We start from the raw sequence: 21,867 nt of genomic DNA, 5'->3' as shown, positions 1-21,867 counted from the left end.
AGATAGCTTGTCTATCTCTAGTAGGGGCCGTGCAGCGGTCACCGCTACTCTTGCTGTTCTGGTGTCACAAAAGGAGAGAAGTCCATTTAGTTGGTGACTGATCGCTCCAGTTTGTTATCTGGGTCTGACAGCAGAGGAAGCACAAGAGGATGGCAATCAGAGGTCTGCTGCTCAGTCTCATTAAAAAGCTGTGTTGAAATGGGAGCCTTCTGTGAGGATGTTTCAGCTTTGTTTGTAGCCTCGAAGTAAATATATATATTTATGGAGATGTCATTGAACTTTATCTTACAAACAATGCAGGTCCATCCATTACATACAGATGTACGGACGGTGAACCAACTGCTTTGTGAAGTTCTTTCCCCCACAACCACCAGAAAATGGTATCAGATAAATTTAACCAGTATTGTCCTTCTTGTTAGAAAAGTTATTCAACCACAGCATAAAACAGCACATATCGTTCATGTGAAACCATTCATTCTTATGTAAAGACTCAATACACATTTGAAGCCAAGGAAGTCGGTTAAGATAGCATCTTGTGTGGGATATTTATGTGGACATATCATGGCCAGATTGAGCTAATCCAGGAAGTGACGTTGCAGACTAGCTCAGTGCTTTCCCATCTGAGAACATCAAATTGAAGGCCCGACTGGTGTAATAGAGGCAAATATTGGTTCCATGATTGTCTTCAATTTTTTAAATATATTTTTTAAATTAAGATTGCAGTACCGAAGTCGGCCTTGAACTTTGTGGCTTCAATGAGAGGGTGCAGTCGTTCTCCCCTGATCCATTCTAAGGCAGCACTGAATATATTATTAGTTAAAAATGTGAAAAGTACATATCAGTGAAATATATTATTGGAAAAGCACATATCATTATGCATGAGGAACTCAGCATGTCTACCCTTTTATGAAAACTAATTAACATTTTACATTTTAGAGTGTGTGGATGGATGTCATAAAAAACAAGAAAGGGATCAAACGTTTATGTGACTTGATTTGGTAGGAAAAACGGACAGGAAGCAAACATTAACAACATATATCACTGGTAATCTGTTGATCCATTTAACCCCCATAATAATATAATTCAGACATGAAAATATGAACCGCAGTGAGATTCATGTCTCAGGCCATTCATCATTCATCCGTGTGGGCGTCGGCCTTATCAGATGAATGAGCAGTTTTCTCCAGAACACAGACCTTTCTTTTGCTTATCGTTTTCCCCTCTGTATATTTCTCGGTCTCTGTCTGTGTTTTAAGTTGTGGGAAAGCCTGGATTTGGAGGGTATTTCCCATTGCCTGATCTGTTTTTGGGGAGGAACAGAGGTTGGTCTCTGCTGGTTGATTAGCCCCTCACTGCACCATTGTGCTAAGCTAACTGAGGGTGAGTGAGCTCACAGCCTGGCCTGGGCCCAGCTTTGCTGCTGTCAGCTAATCACATTTCTACAGGACGAATTTGCTCAATTTGCGGAGGAGAAATCGTTACACAATTGAAGCTCAGATATCTTAATGGCCAGCTGAGCTGAGATCTGCTGGGTTAACAGACTGGGGTTAAGACCTTCCGAGGCATCGTTGTTTTACCCACACAGTGCATACACACACACACAAGCAGGAACACACACGCAACCAGATGTATAGATGGCTAAATGCTGTTACAGAATCAGTGGTCTCTGCACCTACTGACACACAATCCACAGTCTACAAGCCCGACTCAGAGACCTCAGTAGCAGAGACCAGTGATGATTTGCTCTAGCTCGTGTTCTGGTTAACTGTGCTACTCCACATTTGACCTTGATCAACCTGGGTGAAAAGGGGTCAGAATAGTCTGAACAGGTCTACATAGATTGTTATTAGTGTGGTTCATTTCTGTGTCAATTAAATGATCATGACAAAATAAAGGAAACACTTGAGTAAATGAGGGATAAAGTAGTGTGGTTCTTCCTGAGTTAAACAATTAACATGTATAAAAATGACAAGTTGCTCATTATTTTTGCTACCATGGCTAGAGGACGAGATCTCAGTGACTTTGAAAAAGGGTTCTCAAAGGAGCATAGGGGTTTAAAGAGTGTGTGTGTGTGTGTGTGTGTGTGTGTCTCAGTCAGTAGATCTCAATCCATTTGAATAATTATGGGAGATTCTGGAGCGTCGCCTGAGACGAGCATTTCTGGTGGAAGAATGGTGTTGCATCCCTCCAATAGAGTTCCAGACACTTGTAGAATCTACACAAAGGTGAATTGAAGCTGTTCTGGCAGCTCGTGGTGGCCCAAAACAAATCAAAGTTTATTGGTTGCTTACACTGTTATGCAGATGTTATATCAGGTGCAGTGAAACACTTATGTTTCTAGCTCCAACAGTGCAGCAATATCTAGCAATACAATAACAAATCACACATAATCCAAAAGTTTTTAAAAAGTAATGTCAAAATCCCAAATATAAATAAATATATACTGTGCTTCAGAAAGTATTCACACCCCTTGACTTTTCCCACATTCTGTTGTTACAATTTAAAATGGAGTAAATTGAAATTTTGTGTCACTGGACTACAAACACACAACACCCCATAATGACAAAGTGGACTGAGGATTTTCGAAGAAAAAATGTTGTAACAAATTAATTAAACATGAAATGCTGAAATGTTTTGAGTCAATAAGTATTCAACTCCTTTGCTATTGCAAGCATAAATACAGTTCCTTAACAAATCACACACCGTAATAAGTTGCATGGACTCACTCTGTGTGCAATAACAGTGTTTAACATGATGTTTTAATGACTACCTCATCTCTGTACCAAACACAGATAATTGTAAGGTCCCTCAGTCGAACAGTGAATTTCAAACACAGAGTCAACCAAAGACCAGGGAGGTAGCAGTCAAAATTTTGGACACACCAACTCATTCAAAGGTTTTTCTTTATTTTTTACAACTATTTTCTACATTGTAGAATAGTGAAGACATCAAAACTATGAAATAACACATATGAAATCATGTAGTAACCAAAAAAGTGTTAAACAAATCTAAATATATTTCATATTTGAGATTCCTCAAAGTAGCCACCCTTTGCCTTGATGACACCACTCCTGCATTGTCTTGGCTGTGCGCTTAGGATCGTTGTCCTGTTGGAAGGTGAACCTTCGCCACAGTCTGAGGTCATGAGCGCTCTGGAGCAGGTTTTCATTTGGGATCTCTATGTACTTTTCTCCATTTACCTTTCCCTCGATCCTGACTAATCTCCCAGTCCCTGCCGCTCAAAAACATCCCCACAGAATGATGCTGCCATCACCATGCTTTACCGTAGGGATGGTGCCAGGTTTCATCCAGATGTGAAGCTTGGTATTCAGGCCAAAGAGTTCAATCTTGGTTTCATCAGACCAGAGAATCTTCTTTCTCATGGTCTGAGAGTTCTTTAGGTGCTCCAAGCAAACTGTCATGTGCCTTCAACAGAGGATCTGGCCACTCTACCATAAAGGCGTGATTGGTGGAGTGCCGCAGAGATGGTTGTCCTTCCGGAAGGTTCTCCCATCTCCACAGTGGAACTCTGGAGCTCTGTCAGAGGGACCATCGGGTTCTTGGTCACGTCCCTGACGAAAACCCTTCTCCCCCGATTGCTCAGTTAGGCTGGGTGGCCAGCTCTAGGAAGAGCCTTGGTGGTTCCAAGCTTCTTCCATTTAAGAATGATGAGACCACTGTGTTCTTGGGGACCTTCAATGCTACAGAAAGTTTTTGGTACACTTGCCCAGATCTGTTCCTTCGACAAAAACCTGTTTCTACAACTTGGAGTCCAGCTGTGGTAAATTCAATTGATTGGACATGATTTGGAAAGGCACACACCTGTCTAAATAAGGTCCCACAGATCACAATGCATGTCACAGCAAAAACCATGCCATGAGGTAGAAGGAATTGTCCATGGAGCCTTTGTGTGCCTTTCCAAATAATGTCCAATCAATTTAATTTACCACAGGTGGACCCCAATCAAGTTGTAGAAACATCTCAAGAATTATCAACGGAAACAGGATGCACCTGAGCTCCATTTTGAGTCTCATAGCAAAGGTTCTGAATACAAATGTATTTCTGTTTTTTATTTTTAACACATTAGCAAAAAAGCCTAAAAACCTGTTTTTGCTTTTTCATTATAGGGTGTTGTGTGTAGTTTTATGAGGCAAAAAAAATATTAAATACATTTTAGAATAAGGCTGTAACGTAACAAAATGTGGAAAAAGGGAAGGAGTCTGAATACTTTCCGAATGCACTGTATATGATGGGATGTATAGACATTATGGACAGTATGCAGATACAGTGGGGCAAAAAAGTATTTAGTCAGCCACCAATTGTGCAAGTTCTCCCACTTAAAAAGATGAGAGGCCTGTAATTTTCATCATAGGTACACTTCAACTATGACAGACAAAATCCATTTAAAAAATCCATTTAATGAATGTATTTGCAAATTATGGTGGAAAATAAGTATTTGGTCGATGACAAAAGTTTCTCAATACTTTTGTTATATACCCTTTGTTGGCAATCACAGAGGTCAAACGTTTTCTGCAAGTCTTCACAAGGTTTTCACACACTGTTGCTGGTATTTTGGCCCATTCCTCCATGCAGATCTCCTCTAGAGCAGTGATGTTTTGCGGCTGTTGCTGTGCAACACGACTTTCAACTCCCTCCAAAGATTTTCTATGGGGTTGAGATCTGGAGACTGGCTAGGCCAATCCAGGACCTTGAAATGCTTCTTACGAAGCCTCTCCTTCGTTGACCGGGCGGTGTGTTTGGGATCATTGTCATGCTGAAAGACCCAGCCACGTTTCATCTTCAATGCCCTTGCTGATGGAAGGAGGTTTTCATCTGGCCATATGACATTCTCCCAATCTTCTTCTGGATCATCCAAATGCTCTCTAGCAAACTTTAGACGGGCCTGGACATGTACTGGCTTAAGCAGGGGGACACATCTGGCACTGCAGGATTTGAGTCCCTGGCGGCGTAGTGTGTTACTGATGGTAGGCTTTGTTACTTTGGTCCCAGCTCTCTGCAGGTCATTCACTAGGTCCCCCCTTGTGGTTCTGGGATTTTGCTCACCGTTCTTGTGATCATTTTGACCCCACGTGGTGAGATCTTGCGTGGAGCCCCAGATCGAGGGAGATTATCAGTGGTCTTGTATGTCTTCCATTTCATAATAATTGCTCCCACAGTTGATTTCTTCAAACCAAGCTGCTTACCTATTGCAGATTCAGTCTTCCCAGCCTGGTGCAGGTCTACAATTATGTTTCTGGTGTCCTTTGACAGCTCTTTGTCTTGGCCATAGTGGAGTTTGGAGTGTGACTGTTTGAGGTTGTTTACAGGTGTCTTTTACATTGATAACAAGTTCAAACAGGTGCCATTACTACAGGTAACGAGTGGAGGACAGAGGAGCCTCTTAAAGAAGAAGTTACAGGTCTGTGAGAGCCAGAAATCTTGCTTGTTTGTAGGTGACCAAATACTTATTTTCCACCATAATTTGCAAAAAATATCATAAAAAATCCTACAATGTGATTTTCTGTTTTTCTTTTCTCATTTTGTCTGTCATAGTTACAGGCCTCTCTCATCCTTTTAAGTGGGAGAACTTGCACAATTGGTGGTTGGCTAAATACTTTTTTGCCCCACTGTATACTATATAATCTATCTGTAGAACACGTAGGATAGAATAGTATATGTACAGAAATAGTTGAACAGAATAGGCCTTGACTACAATTCAGTATATACATATGAAATTAGTAAAACAGCACGTAAACATTATTAAAGTGATCAGTGTTCCATTATTAAAATGACCAGTGTTGCATGTCTATGTACAGTTGAAGTCGGAAGTTTACATACACCTTAGCCAAATACATTTAACCTCCGTTTTTCACAATTCCTGACATTTAATCCTAGTAACAATTCCCTGTCTTAGGTCAGTTGGGATCACCACTTTATTTTAAGAACGTGAAATGTCAGAATAATAGTAGAGAGAATTATTTATTTCAGCTTTTATTTCTTTCATCACATTCCCAGTGGGTCAGAAGTTTACATACACTCAATTAGTATTTGGTAGCATTGTTTAACTTGGGTCAACCGTTTCAGGAAGTCTTCCACAAGCAATCGGTTGAAGAGCATGCACTTAGTTTTACTAGCATTTAAAAGCAGTTGGAGGCCACGGAAGGAGTGTTATATGGCGTTGAAGCTCGTTTGGAGGTTTGTTAGCAGTGTTCAAAGAAGGGCCAGATGCATACAGAATGGTGTCGTCTGTGTAGAGGTGGATCAGAGAATCACCAGCAGCAAGAGCGACATCATTGATATACACTGAGAAAAGAGTCGGCCCGAGAATTGAGCCCAGTGATAGCCCCATAGAGACAGCCAGAGGTCCGGAAAACAGGCCCTCGGATTTGACACACTGAACTCTGTCTGAGAAGTAGTTGATGAACCAGGCGAGGCAGTCATTTGAGAAGCCAAGGCTATTGAGTCTGCCGATAAGAATGCTGTGATTGCAGTGGGTCTAGAATGTTGGGTAAGGTGGAGGTGATATGATCCTTAACCAGCCTCTCAAAGCACTTCATGATGACAGAAGTGAGTGCTACAGGGCGATAGTCATTTAGTTCAGTTACCTTCACTTTCTTGGGTACAGGAATCATGGTAGACATCTTGAAGCAAGTGGGGACAGCAGACTGGGATAGGGAGAGATTGAATATGTCTGGACACTCCAGCCAGCTGGTCTGCACATGCCCTGAAGACAAGGCTAGGGATATCGTCTGGACCTGCAGCCCTGCGAGAGTTAACACGCTTAAATGTCTAACTCATGTTGGCCACGGAGAACGAGAGCCCATAGTCCTCTGGAACGGCCCACGTCAGTGGCGCTATGTTATCCTCGAAGCGGGCAAAGAAGGTGTTTAGCTTGTCCGGGAGCAAGACGTCAGTGTCTGTGACGTGGCTGGTTTTCCCTTTAGAATACGTGATTGTTTGGAGTTCCAGCCACATACTGTATGTCTTGTGTCTGAGCAGTTGAATTGCAACTCCACTTTGTATTGACATTTTGCCTGTTTGATTTCCTTACGGAGGGCATAACTGGACTGTTTGTATTCAACCATATTCGCAATTCGTATTCAACCATATTCTTGCTGTGGTTAAATGCAGTGGTTCGTGCTTTTAGCTTTGCACGAATGCTGCCATCTATCCACAGTTTTTGGTTTTGATAGTTTTTAAATCGTCACAGTGGGAACAACATCCCTTTTACACTTCTTGATGAACTCAGTCACCGTGTCAGTGTATACATCAATGTTATTCTCAGAGGCAACCCAGAACATATCCCAGTCCACGTGATCAAAACAATCTTGAAGCATGAATTCTGATTGGTCAGATCAGCGTTGAATAGACCTTGGCATGTGTACTTCCTGTTTGAGTTTCTACCTATAGGAAAGGAGGAGCAGAATGGAGTCGTGATCGGATTTGCCGAAGGGAGGGTGGGGGATGGCCTCGTAGCCATCCCGGAAGGGAGAGTAATAATGGTCAAGAGTTTTTGAAGCGAGCGTACTGCAGGTAATGTGTTCGGTAGCTTTTTCCTCCGATTTGCTTTATTAAAGTCCCACGGCCACAGGGTATGCGGTTTCCAGTTTACACAAAGTCCAGTGCAGTTCCTTGAGAACCGTTGTGGTTTCAGCTTGGGTGGGAATTTACATGGCTGTAACCATGACCGAAGAGAATTCTCTCAGGAGGTAATGTGATCGGCATTTGATTGTGAGGGTAGCCTAGTGGTTAGAGCGTTGGACTAGTAACTGAAAGGTTGCAAGTTCAAATCCCCGAGCTGATAAGGTACAAATCTGTCGTTCTGCCCCTGAACAGGCAGTTAACCCACTGTTCCTAGGCCGTCATTGAATATAAGAATTTGTTCTTAACTGACTTGCCTAGGTAAAGGTCAAATAAAAAAAATACTAGCTCGGGTAAACAAAAAGACTTGAGTTCCTGTACATTTCCACAATCACACCATGAGGAGTTATTTATGAAACATACACCTTCACCTTTCTTCTTCCCTGAGAGTTCTTTATGTATTCCTATCCGCACAATGCACTGAAAACCCAGCTGGCTGTATGGACGGGGACAGTACTGTATATCCAGAGAGAGCCATTATTCTGTGAAACAGAGTATGTTACAGTCTCTGATGTCTCTCTGGACATATAATGTGAGGACTAACAAACATAAATAAATAAAATACTGCAAAGTTGCTTTTGGAGCCAGAAACAGAGCCGCAATGTCTATCGACACCATCTTGATACTCTTATCTCACTACCAAACACATGGTCCACTACCAAACACATGGTCCACTACCAAACACACACAGTCTCAAACATACAAAACACACAGCCCACTACCAAACACACAATGTCCACCAATGTTCCCTCTAAACTGCGTATGTGAGCAGCGGCGCACTTGCACCAGGACTGCTGCGCAGAAGAAATGCTACGCTGCGCAGAAGAAATGCTACGCTGCGCAGAAGAAATGCTACGCTGCGCAGAAGAAATGCTACGCTGCGCAGAAGAAATGCTACGCTGCGCAGAAGAAATGCTACGCTGCGCAGAAGAAATGCTACTCTGCGCAGAAGAAATGCTACGCTGCGCAGAAGAAATCAAATCTAACTTTGCAAGATTGAGTCTCTGATTTTGTTGTAGGCAGAGTCAGAGCGCAATGGAGTAGAATTCAATTAAACAGAATTCTATAGGCAGGGCAGCCAAAGAGCGATCTTTCAATCGCCCGCAAGTGAATGCGCAAGTTAGTGAGTTATTAGCCCAGTTATAGATAAGCACAGCTCAGCAATGGGGAGTTACTGCTTCCTAAAAGAGCACAAAACATGTATGCTACATTTCAAGCTATCTTTGAAAAGCCAGTCAAGTAAAAAGCTTATATCTTAATTAAAAGGGCAGTGTTGTATTTTGATACAGGCTTGAATATGAAAATAAGCCAATATGCAGAGGTGTAGCCTACTGTCTAATTCTCTGTATGGTAATACTCATTCATTGTATTTTGTAAAGTGGTTTCTTACATCATACAACACAATCTACAGTCAACTATTTGGCCCGTGGTATTACAGTCCAAGTTTTAAAAATCCTTAATTAATGTCAAGCCATTCATTGTTAAAACGTCTCATGCAGTGTAGGCCTGCATTGAACACCACATTTAGGCTACTGTAGGTTATACCATGGAAATCAAAATCTATTTCCATGTGAAAATGTTATGGGATTTACTCCATTGGTTTTGTTGGTAGGCCTATACTATTCTCAAATAGACACAATAGCCCATTGGCTACGGTCTAAAACTGAAGGGGTACAGCCTCAGCGTTCACTGTAAATACTCGCTGGAAGTTGCATAAAATTCGTACCATGTTCAAGTTTCTGCTCACAAGACCTAAAATTTGCTCAGTGCCCTCCGAAAATTGAGGAAACATTGGTGTCCACTACCACACACACCTGGGATGCTCAGTGCCGATGGGGATTTCCATAGATCGTTGCATGGTAATTAGGGAATTTGAGTTTGACTCCATCTCCCTCACGCTGAGAGCCTTGTGCTGTTCAGCAGTCCAGCTTGGCTCTATGTTTATTTGTGTGCTCAAAGACGGAGAACAACAGGAGCCAGTGACACATGTACACACACACACACACACACACACCACTGAGGGGGACAGTGGTTACACAGAGTACATGCTCCACTACTGCCCATCTATCTAAAGAATCTTAAGTGATGCGTTGTCTTTCTTAAGAAAGCCCAGAGCAATTCCTCATAGTTTAAAAAGATTTATGCCAAAGAATGGCAAATGAATGTGGCCACACAAACGTATTCTGAATCCTTCCCCTCAGAAGTCACCGATTATGGATGTTCTACATTATTTTGAGTATTAACTCCCTATAACACGTATTTCACACAATACTTTTTAAAAGGACCAAAGAGTTTGGTCTGCTTCCGTTTTCATTTTTGCCTTGGAAAAAATATTGGGATACTGGTATCGTCACAGCCCTAGAGGAGAGTCAAGCATACTTTTACTGAGATAGAGCTACACATGTCAGTACTTAGAGGAGTCTTCTATTGACTCTGGTACATTGAGGCTCACAAGCACACATGATGTTACCAGCATCTTCCAAAGACAACTAGAAGTGCCTGCATGGACTAAGTAAATGCATCCATCACTGTGGCACCGAGACCCCATTCCTAGCATTCATTCACACCAGGCTGTCTATTTGGAACTGTCTGCTGGCAGCTACAAGGGACTGAGCCATCCAAACGTCATCCCTCTTCATACCAGTGGCCATGTTCTGATAATAGCACAGGTCAGGGAAATCAGACAGGTTCATATGATGGCATGGGTTTATTATCTGGTGTAACACTCCCAAGTGGCTCAGTGGTCTAAGGCACTGCATCTTAGTGCTAGAGGGGTCACTACAGACCCTGATTCGATCCCGGGCTGTATCACAACTGGCCATGATCGGGAGTCCCATAGGGCGGCGCACAATTGGCCCAGCGTTGTCTGGGTTAGGAGGGGAGGGTTTGGCCGAGGTAGGCCATCATTGTAAAATAAGAATTCGTTCTTAACTAACTTGCCTAGTTAAATAAAGGTTAAATAAAACACATTAAACGCCATCCAACATGTTAACCATCCTACGGTGGCACGAAGAGTGCCCTTTTAATTGCTACCAAACGTGCGAAAGGGACACTTCAAGAGACAGATTTTCAGTCAATTAAGGAAGAGTGGTTGGCCTTGACATTAAGTCATTGATGTTAATAGCTTTTGACACCGGTGGAGGGAGATAGGAGTGGCTTTTTTTTCCGATTGCCTATCAGGCCATCTCATCTCATCTCATCTCATCTTTCATGAGTCCAGACGCCGACATGTTACTTTTAAAAGGCTGTAGACACTGAAATAAAGCACGTCAGGATTCCTGCAGCCGGTTTCTCACAATAGCCCCATTGATGGGATTTTGCGTTACAAGCACAGGCTCTTATGCACTGTCTCTGTGTTGCAGCGCCTAGTGCTTGGGAGGTTTCTAGGCTTCTCCAAATGCTAATCGATCCCAAAGCTGGCTCAGCGAGCCTTTCTTCTCCTCCAACACTCCCACATACTGCAGCTGACGAGAAAGAGAACATTTCTCCCTCAATTCCTCCCCTCTCTCTGCAGGCGCTGAATGTGCCACTTGACTTTGCTTACAGCCACCCTCTGTGTGTGGACCACGTGCGGATGCCCCACAATGAGGCTCAAAGCATTTCCATAAAGGGGCCCGGAGAGAAGCGAAATGCCAACACACATTTGTTTTTCGGAGGGCCATAAAGAGAAAGAATGTTCGGCTGTGAAGAGAACAACAGTCGTCAGTCACAATGGTGAGCCCGGGCCTTGGTGCTTTCCTCAGGCCGACGGGCAGTCGGGAGAACTAGAAAAGGACGGACAGGCCTCTAACCAACGGACGGACAGGCTGGAGCGTGGCCTCATAGCGACAACACTCCAGAGTGGAGTATTATTGTGCGTTAGGAGCTTACCAAGCCCTGGCTACACAAAAGCAGAGAACAAATATGTTTTCACTTGAGATGACACCATGTTTTCCTCTACTTAAACTGTGGTTTCTTCGGCTGAATTCTGAAGATTTATTTACAGAATTATGCGTTCTTTGCTTGGGTCTCGTCTTCTCTCCACTATGCCAGCGGACATTAAAAGCGATTTTGCTTTTCATATACATTCGTGTCAAAGTTTAAGCCTGTAATTCCATTCCTATGTACTAAGCCGGACCTTTGCATTTGAAATGGACCGCAGAGAAATGCAGCGTAATAAGAAACATACCACTCTGATAAAACGCTGCAGCCTTGGAATGGCCTCTCTGAAATGGGGTTGGGATTCAGAATTTCTCTGAAATGATTAAATTCATCTGTACACAAACCGTCCCGTTCCAGACCTCAAAAACCTTAGCTGAACCCTTCATTCAAGGGAGATAAACTCAATTCCTGACAAACCCTGTACAGGATATTAGGAAACTGGGCCCAGTTTGATGATTTATGTAAAAGGGAACATTTTGGACTCCAGTCCACTGCTGACTGTGGCTAAATGGTAATAAAATGAGGCATTCCTGACATGAATTGAGCTGAGAAGTCAGTCAATGTGGGTGTTTGATCCGTGTCAGGATGGAGACGGTATATGAGAAGTCAAACATCCGGACCGAGGCCATGTCCTAAATCACCCATGAGTGATTCATGTAAACCTTCTAGGTAAATAAAGTTAGTTATTTTCTAGCAAAACCATGAAAACAGCCCCGACAGGTAATCCTTTCCTTAACATCAATGAGGAGGAGATACCTCAGACACAGGATGACCTGGTGAAGAGTCAGACAGAATCATAAAGGGAGAGAGAGATGGTTCTATTTGGGGATGATTCATTTCTGCACCTCACCGCTATTCACCTTCCCGTCTGGGAAAGGGAGAAAGAGGGGCCAGCTAAGAGCAGGATTCTCAAGAATAACTTCCAAGTATAACTCGTCAACCAAGTACTCTGTACCAGAGTACAGATACAGTGGCTGCATAACTACGGTCAGAGTAAGAAGCAGCTTTTACATGCTTGTGGTGAAAGAAACCTTGTTCTTTTTAAAACCAGATTGAGGGCTTTCCAGAAAATACTTCTGAGAAGAGTCGTCATTTTCACCACCAGGCTGTCCTCCACACACCTTTATCTCTAGTGACCATCCTTTCCTCCACACACCTTGATCTCTAGTGACCATCCTTTCCTCCACACACCTTGATCTCTAGTGACCATCCTTTCCTCCACACACCTTGATCTCTAGTGACCATCCTTTCCTCCACACACCTTGATCTCTAGTGACCATCCTTAACTCCACACACCTTTATCTCTAGTGACCATCCTTTCCTCCACACACCTTGATCTCTAGTGACCATCCTTTCCTCCACACACCTTGATCTCTAGTGACCATCCTTTCCTCCACACACCTTGATCTCTAGTGACCATCCTTTCCTCCACACACCTTGATCTCTAGTGACCATCCTTAACTCTACACACCTTGATCTCTAGTGACCATCCTTTCCTCCACACACCTTGATCTCTAGTGACCATCCTTTCCTCCACACACCTTGATCTCTAGTGACCATCCTTAACTCTACACACCTTGATCTCTAGTGACCATCCTTTCCTCCACACACCTTGATCTCTAGTGACCATCCTTTCCTCCACACACCTTGATCTCTAGTGACCATCCTTTCCTCTACACACCTTGATCTCTAGTGACCATCCTTTCCTCCACACACCTTTATCTCTAGTGACCATCCTTTCCTCTACACACCTTTATCTCTAGTGGCCATCCTTTCCTCCACAAACCTTTATCTCTAGTGACCATCCTTTCCTCCACACACCTTTATCTCTAGTGACCATCCTTTCCTCTACACACCTTTATCTCTAGTGACCATCCTTTCCTCCACACACCTTTATCTCTAGTGACCATCCTTTCCTCCACACACCTTTATCTCTAGTGACCATCCTTTCCTCTACACACCTTTATCTCTAGTGACCATCCTTTCCTCCATGCTTGCTTTGTGGGCCTGGGTGCCACCTCAAAGTTAGAGGGGGTTGAGTGTGCACTAGGCCCTGTGACAAGGAAGTCACCCTGACCCTCGCAGCCCAGCACTTCTATTTATAATACCCCTGCCACCTTCTCCCACTCACGGCACAATAGAGAGGGAGGGAGATCACGGACATGTCCACAGGCATATCCAGAGAGACAGACGCCAGCATAAACATGCTCACTCACCCACACAAATCCTCATGGGCTCACCACACACTAGCATATACAATAGCAGACAAAGCAAAAGTGATAACTGTGTAGTCACACAGTGTAGTCACAGGTAAAAATAAGCACAACATATAACTGGGCAGTTTGATTCCTTATGTTCTGATTATGCGGTTTAGTCTTTCCTTGATTTACATCATTTTATATCACTGTCGCCTATACAGCCGATTACAGACTCATTTTCAGCCAGGTACTTTTTCCACTTAAATTAACTAGGCCACTTTTCAATTCGCTAGTCAGAAAAAAAAGTCTGCTGAGCCCTCTCCCGCTAGAATGAATGATATGCATCTTCTGCCGATCTATTGATAGACCTGATGTCTGTCACACCTCTAGGTACCTGGGTGTGTGTGTTGTGTGAGATGTGGTTGTCTAATTTCTTTACGTGGAGGGAGAGAGCATGAATTTGCACGTCCCATATAGTGTGTTAACGACGAGTCGAAATCCACTTAACCGATTGTTTTCTGTGACATTCATTGACTTTCTTTCGTATGGAGAGTCTGACATTAACGATTGTCCAGGGCCAGTAAAAACATGTGCTGAGACAGAGCATCTCATCAGTCAACTTTCATGGGCATTTTTGCATTCCAGTTCAACATTTACCTGCTCTGCCGCAGTCTACCATTGAAGACCAACACGCGTAAATGTCATGCTATTTGAGCAATATGATTGGCCGTTCATTCAAGCACCACCATACCATCATGCGAGTCACAACTTCTCGAGCAGTACAAGTTGATGCACAAGCGAGCTGTCCAGAAGTTCTACTCACTGAGCTTATTTATTTTAGGCAAAGGGATTTACAAAAGTAAACCTTCAATTGTGAACATACTGGAAATATGCTGACTACTGTTGATAGTCTGCAAAAACAAAAGCTATAAAAAAGACACCTGACATTCCTAGTCTACTGTAGCCATGTTGATGTCTCTCTGGAACGTTCCTCTTAGTCCTCTAGAGTCGGTATCTGCGGGCCCGCGGAAACCTAATTAGCATAATAAAACAATTCCCATCCAAATCAGTCAGTTAAAACTAGAGAATTCAGGTGTTTTTGCATGTTTTTTTTGCATGTATTTTCCTGCGTCTCAATCCACGGCATCCGCTGATGTCACCCTTCCTCATTTGCTGTGAAAAGTGACAGATATAGAGCGGTGTTTGTCAGACCATGAGATGTACCGAAAATCGGTCTTCTTACGACAACATTCTGTCCAAACAGTTTGGACTACAAAACTATTATGACCCCTCTAATGAAAGATGACTCTCACAAACACAGTGGTATTCCATTTTGCATCAGTGGACTCGTCTGAAGTCGATCCATCCGATGTGACAACTTCAGTAGCGTCGGAACAGTTTGGGCTACACACTAATACAGTATTACTCCATGTATATGTCAGTTGTTTTCCACCACTACAAGCCTCACAAGACAAGTCTCAAGGTAGACAGGTACATGAAGTATATACAGTGCCTTGCGAATGTATTCGGCCCCCTTGAACTTTGCGACCTTTTGCCACATTTCAGTCTTCAAACAAAGATATAAAACTGTATTTTTTTGTGAAGAATCAACAACAAGTGGGACACAATCATGAAGTGGAACAACATTTATTGGAAATTTCAAACTTTTTTAACAAATCAAAAACTGAAAAAATGGGCGTGCAAAATTATTCAGCCCCCTTAAGTTAATACTTTGTAGCGCCACCTTTTGCTGCGATTACAGCTGTAAGTCGCTTGGGGTATGTCTCTATCAGTTTTGCACATCGAGAGACTGACATTTTTTCCCATTCCTCCTTGCAAAACAGCTCGAGCTCAGTGAGGTTGGATGGAGAGCATTTGTGAACAGCAGTTTTCAGTTCTTTCCACAGATTCTCGATTGGATTCAGGTCTGGACTTTGACTTGGCCATTCTAACACCTGGATATGTTTATTTTTGAACAATTCCATTGTAGATTTTGCTTTATGTTTTGGATCATTGTCTTGTTGGAAGACAAATCTCCGTCCCAGTCTCAGGTCTTTTGCAGACTCCATCAGGTTTTCTTCCAGAATGGTCCTGTATTTGGCTCCATCCATCTTCCCATCAATTTTAACCATCTTCCCTGTCCCTGCTGAAGAAAAGCAGGCCCAAACCATGATGCTGCCACCACCATGTTTGACAGTGGGGATGGTGTGTTCAGGGTGATGAGCTATGTTGCTTTTACGCCAAACATAACATTTTGCATTGTTGCCAAAAAGTTCAATTTTGGTTTCATCTGACCAGAGCACCTTCTTCCACATGTTTGGTGTGTCTCCCAGGTGGCTTGTGGCAAACTTTAAACAACACTTTTTATGGATATCTTTAAGAAATGGCTTTCTTCTTGCCACTCTTCCATAAAGGCCAGATTTGTTCAATATACGACTGATTGTTGTCCTATGGACAGAGTCTCCCACCTCAGCTGTAGATCTCTGCAGTTCATCCAGAGTGATCATGGGCCTCTTGGACTGCATCTCTGATCAGTCTTCTCCTTGTATGAGCTGAAAGTTTAGAGGGACGGCCAGGTCTTGGTAGATTTGCAGTGGTCTGATACTCCTTCCATTTCAATATTATCGCTTGCACAGTGCTCCTTGGGATGTTTAAAGCTTGGGAAATCTTTTTGTATCCAAATCCGGCTTTAAACTTCTTCACAACAGTATCTCGGACCTGCCTGGTGTGTTCCTTGTTCTTCATGATGCTCTCTGCGCTTTTAACGGACCTCAGACTATCACAGTGCAGGTGCATTTATACGGAGACTTGATTACACACAGGTGGATTGTATTTATCATCATTAGTCATTTAGGTCAACATTGGATCATTCAGAGATCCTCACTGAACTTCTGGATAATTCTGAATAATTTTGCACGCTCAATTTTTCAGTTTTTGATTTGTTAAAAAAGTTTGAAATATCCAATAAATGTCGTTCCACTTTATGATTGTGTCCCACTTGTTGTTTATTCTTCACAAAAAAATACAGTTTTATATCTTTATGTTTGAAGCCTGAAATGTGGCAAATGTGTGGATTTCGTTTGTATTTTCGATATGAAGTTCATCAGGACTTGCCAGACAGTGATGTTAAAGTGAGTTACTCTTCAGTAGTCTACCGAATTGAATCGGTAAGAGTGCTGTTCATTTGGTTCCCTCATTTGCATAATGGTAAGCTTTTTGGCGATTATCTACAGATAAATGATGAAAACATTTGATGAATATGGTGAATCCTCCTCACTGCAGGAACAATAGTTAGGCTAGTGGAGACAGCATCACGCTGGTCCAAAATATGATAAAAGAAAACAGATTGTATTGTTTTAAAAGCAAAAATTATACTTCTATGGCATTTTGAAAGATACTGATATACATTACATGGCCAAAAAGTGTGTGGACACCAGCTCATTCTAAAATCATGGGCATTAATATGGAGTTGGTCCCCCCTTTGCTGCTATAACAACCTCCACTCTTCTAGGAAAGCTTTCAACTAGATGTTGGAACATTGCTGCGGGGACTTGCTTCCATTCAGCCACAAGAGCATTAGTGAGGTCAGACACTGATTTTGGGCGATTAGGCCTGGCTCGCAGCCAGCGTTCCAATTCATCCCAAAGTTATCCGATAGGGTTGAGGTCAGGGCTCTGTGCAGGCCAGTCAAGTTCTTCCACATCGATCTCGACAGACCATTTTTTATTTATTTTTTATTTTACCTTTATTTTACTAGGCAAGTCAGTTAAGAACAAATTCTTATTTTCAATGACGGCCTAGGAACAGTGGGTTAACTGCCTGTTCAGGGGCAGAACGACAGATTTGTACCTTGTCAGCTCGGGGGTTTGAACTTGCAACCTTCCGGTTACTAGTCCAACGCTCTAACCACTAGGCTACGCTGCCGCCCCACCATTTCTGTATGAAACTCGCTTTGTGCATGGAGGCATTGTCATGCTGAAACAGAAAAGGGCTTTCCCCCGGGCCTCCCGAGTTGTGCAGTGGTCTAAGGCTCTGCATCGCATTGCTAGCTGTGCCACTAGAGATTCTGGGTTCGAGTCCAAGCTCTGTCGCACCCGGCCGCGACCGGGAGACCCATGGGACGGCGCACAATTGGCACAGCATCATCCGGGTTAGGGGAGGGTTTGGCCGGCAGGGATGTCCTTGTCCCATTGCGCACTAGCGTCTCCTGTGGTGGGCCGGGCGCAGTTCACTCTGACACGGTCACCAGGTGCACAGTGTTTCCTCCGACACATTGGTGCAGCTGACTCCCGGGTTGTAGGCATTGTGTCAAGGAGCAGTGCGTCTTGGTTGGGTTGTGTTTCGGAGAACGCACGGCTCTCAACCTTCGCCTCTCCCGACTCCGTACAGGAGTTGCACGATGAGACAAGACTGTAACTACCAATTGGATACCACGAAATTGGGGAGAAAAAGGGGTAAAATATAAAAAAGAAAAAAAGAAAAGGGCTTTCCCCAAACTGTTGCCAAAGTTGGAAGCACTAGAATGTCATTGTAGAGTGTAGCATAAAGATTTCCCTTCACTGGAACTAAGGGGCCCTAGCCCAAACCTTAAAAAACAGCCCCAGACCATTATAACTCCTCCACAAAACTTACAGTTGGCATTATGCATTCGGGCAGGTAGCGTTCTCCAGGCACCTGCCAAACTCAGATTTGTCCGTCGGACTGCCAGATGGGGAAGCATAATTCATCACTTCAGAGAATGCATTTCCACAGCTCCAGAGTGCAATGACGGCAAGCTTTACACCACCCCAGCCGACACTTAGCATTGCACATGGTGATCTTAGTCTTGTGTGTGGCTGCTCGGCCCATTTAATGCAACTCCCAATGAACAGTTATTGTGCTAACATTGCTTCCAGAGGCAGTTTGGAACCCGGTAGTGAGTGTTGCAACCGAGAACAGACGATTTTTACACGCTACGTGCTTCAGCACTCGGTGGTCCCGTTCTGTGAGCTTTTGTGGCCTACCACTTCGCAGCTGAGCCGTTGTTGCTCCTAGACGTTTCCACTTCACAATAACAGCACTTACATTTGACCGGGGCAGCTCTAGCAGGGCTGAAATTTGACAAATGTACTTGTTGGAAAGGTGGCATCCTATGACAGTGCCTCGTTGAAAGTCACTGAGCTCTTCAATAAGGCAATTCTACTGCCAATGTTTGTCTATGTAGATTACATGGCTGTGTGCTCGATTGTATACACCTGTCAGCAACGGGTGAGGCTGAAATAGCCAAATCCACTAATTTGAAGGGGAGTCCACATACTTTTTTATATATAGTGTAGGTCTACTGATTTAATCAAAGCATTGACTATGGAGTAATGCGGGAGCATTGCTGGCTACTTTTTCTATTTGGCTGGCTACTCCATGTGCTTGTGGAAAACACTGTTTAATCTGAAAACAGTCTGGATCTCTTGTTTCAAAGTGTTTAATTAAGTTCAACTTATGAAATAATGAAAGGGCTCAAAGTGGATTTAATAACAAGGAATGCTACATAACAGACCCCTTTTTCCATCACATAGCTATTAAAGAAATGCTCCGGAACTTTGGCAACTTCTAAGTACTTTTTAAACCTCCTGCCTTGGGCTGGATGTGTCAATGTGTACTTCATACATGATTCATGTATTCTATGAGCAGAATTACTGTTTTACCTCAATTAGCCACGAAATCCCTAGTTTGAAAGTGACTGTTTTTCTGGAAGCTGTGCCACACCATTTTCCCTCCATTTTCCCCCACGTGGGCCAGCCCCCTAGCAATTCAATTTCTAGCCAATGAGCTTCAGCCCCCCGCCATTTGAGTGACAGCTAGCAAGATGCACACACAGCAAAGCGAGAGAGTGAGCAATGACGTGGTGCGCACATCTGCATATATGTGACAATTTTCGGGGACCACTTTAGGCTCGTGAGCAGTACTTTTAGAACTACTGGCTAAAAAGTATACACAAGTACCAGAGAACATCTTTAACCGCCAGAGTATGTAGTTGGACATGTGGCATCCAAGTGCTGCCTCATCTGTGCCGCTTCACCTCCACTAAAACTGATATCAGGGACTCACCTCAACACAAAGGTTGGGCCTGTGGACATCGACCACAGCTCTGTACTAAATTGCTTTTATTCATTTTCTTCACATTTTGAGCCATAGACTCTGTGGACATTTTGTTTCCTCTGTAGGAGCCTGGTGGAGCTCGTCTAACTCCTGCTGATTCATCCCTTAGTCACAACAGTCCAACACCTGAGTGATGTGTGTAGCTAACTCACCCACACCCGGGCCCTGGTGCTTCTCACATCTTCACACACAGAACAGATGGGTAGTGCTGGACCAGTCCAGGGCTGTTCCCACTGGAAAAACATGTCCATATGAGAGGCGAGGGCAGAGTACGCCTCAGTGAAACATCACCACCTGGACTGACCAACACTCTCAGCCCACCAGAGAGAAAACATGCTTTACTACCAGGTGGACACTGGACACAGCAACAACCAGGGCATTAAATTGGCCGCTGCTCGAACACTTTTCTGTTCAGCACTTGTACCAATACTCTGGGAATCACTTATAAATGATGAAATAGACCTACCAGTAGTCGCTGGAACCTATAGTCAGAGTGCCATGTCAACGTGCCAACAATCATGGTTTATTGACATGGGGTATTCACATCAGCCACAATTGTAGTCCTGTAGACTTCATAATAGCTCTGTATAGAGGTCCCTTTACCCTCTCCATCTTCCCTATCTGGAGGTCATACGGTTTGGCACAGGCACTGTGTGGACTCAATAAAGAGCTCCCTATCAGAGATAGACCACACTCTATTGGGAAATGGCTTTTCAGCAGCTTTATAATTTAGAGCGCTTTAGGGCCTCTTGGCAAATAACGGCAGCGCTATTGAATTACAACAGTACTCTTTCCACCAAAATGCCTCCTGAAGGATTTAGCTCAGGGACAAAAGGATCCCTCTGAGGGAAAAGGCGACAGGGAGAAAAGTGTTTTTCTACTGTTAGCAGTGCAATCAAGATTTTACAGACAAATTGTGTACGTGATGGAAATATAGTATTAACAATAGCGTACCGAGGGAGAAAAGCAAAAAGACATTCAAGGGCATCGAAGTTCAAAAGTGTTCTAGGAAAAAAAGCTGCTCTTCTTTTGTGGCCAAGTATTTAGAAGCTTATTAGGATTTTACATAAAGAGAATCACACACATTCTCTTTAGAAAGCGCTTTTATCTCAACACGTAATTGCGATGAAATTACAATAATTGTCCCAATTAAAGTAATCCCGAATGAACAGTATGTCATCTTAATGTTTCAGTACTTGGGAGAAGAGGCTTCCTAATTAGCCCAAATTGCCTTGCCCGTATTCATTTCAAGTGTCATTAGTTAAAAGTTTTGAAGCGCTCAGAGAATCGCTTGAATGCCTGGATCGGGGCATGTCTCTGAGAGGCCAATTGTTCGCTGGATCAATGAGGGAGGGGAGGATCGTGACAGCGGCAGATTCAGAGAGAGCAGAACATATAGACGAAAGCATCAGAGTTAAATACCTTCCTGCTAAAGAGAATAGCCAGGGACAGCTTAGTGATGGAGGCCTCTGGCCAAGCAATAACGCCTAGCTGGTTTAAGAAATATTGTTCTTGTACTGGGATGTTGTAATCTATATAAACGTAACATGTGTTGGTCCCATGTTTCATGAGCTGAAATTAAACAACAAAAAATCCATACGCGCAAAAAGCTTATTTCTCTCAAAGTTTGTGAACAAATTTGTTTACATCCCTGTTAGTGAGCATTTCTCCATTGCCAAGATAATCCATCCAGCTGACAGGTGTGGCATATCAAGAAGTGGATTAAACAGCATGCTCATTACACAGGTGCACCTTGTGCTGGGGGCAATAAAAAGCCACTTTAAAATGTGCAGTTCTGTCACAATGCCACAGATTTCTCAAGTTTTGAAGGAGCGTGTAATTGGCATGCTAACTAGAGAATTTGGCAGAAGCACAACTGGCCTCACAACCACAGACCAGGTGTAACCACACCAGCCCAGGACCTCCACATCTGGTTACTTCACCTGCAAGATTGTCTGAGGGGGTGTGGAGG

At 43.4% G+C, this 21,867-nt stretch overlaps 1 protein-coding gene across 1 annotated transcript in view; it reads right to left on the bottom strand.

Moving 5' to 3' along the window:
• The window catches only part of LOC109894644 (kinase D-interacting substrate of 220 kDa B), a 103,459-nt gene that overhangs the window by 32,873 nt on the left and 48,719 nt on the right, over nt 1–21,867 (bottom strand).

This window comes from Oncorhynchus kisutch, linkage group LG7, assembly GCF_002021735.2.
Source record: "Oncorhynchus kisutch isolate 150728-3 linkage group LG7, Okis_V2, whole genome shotgun sequence".
NCBI lineage: Eukaryota > Metazoa > Chordata > Actinopteri > Salmoniformes > Salmonidae > Oncorhynchus > Oncorhynchus kisutch.
Note: the sequence above shows the minus strand (reverse complement) of the source record. Positions and strands in the feature narration are given on the sequence as shown.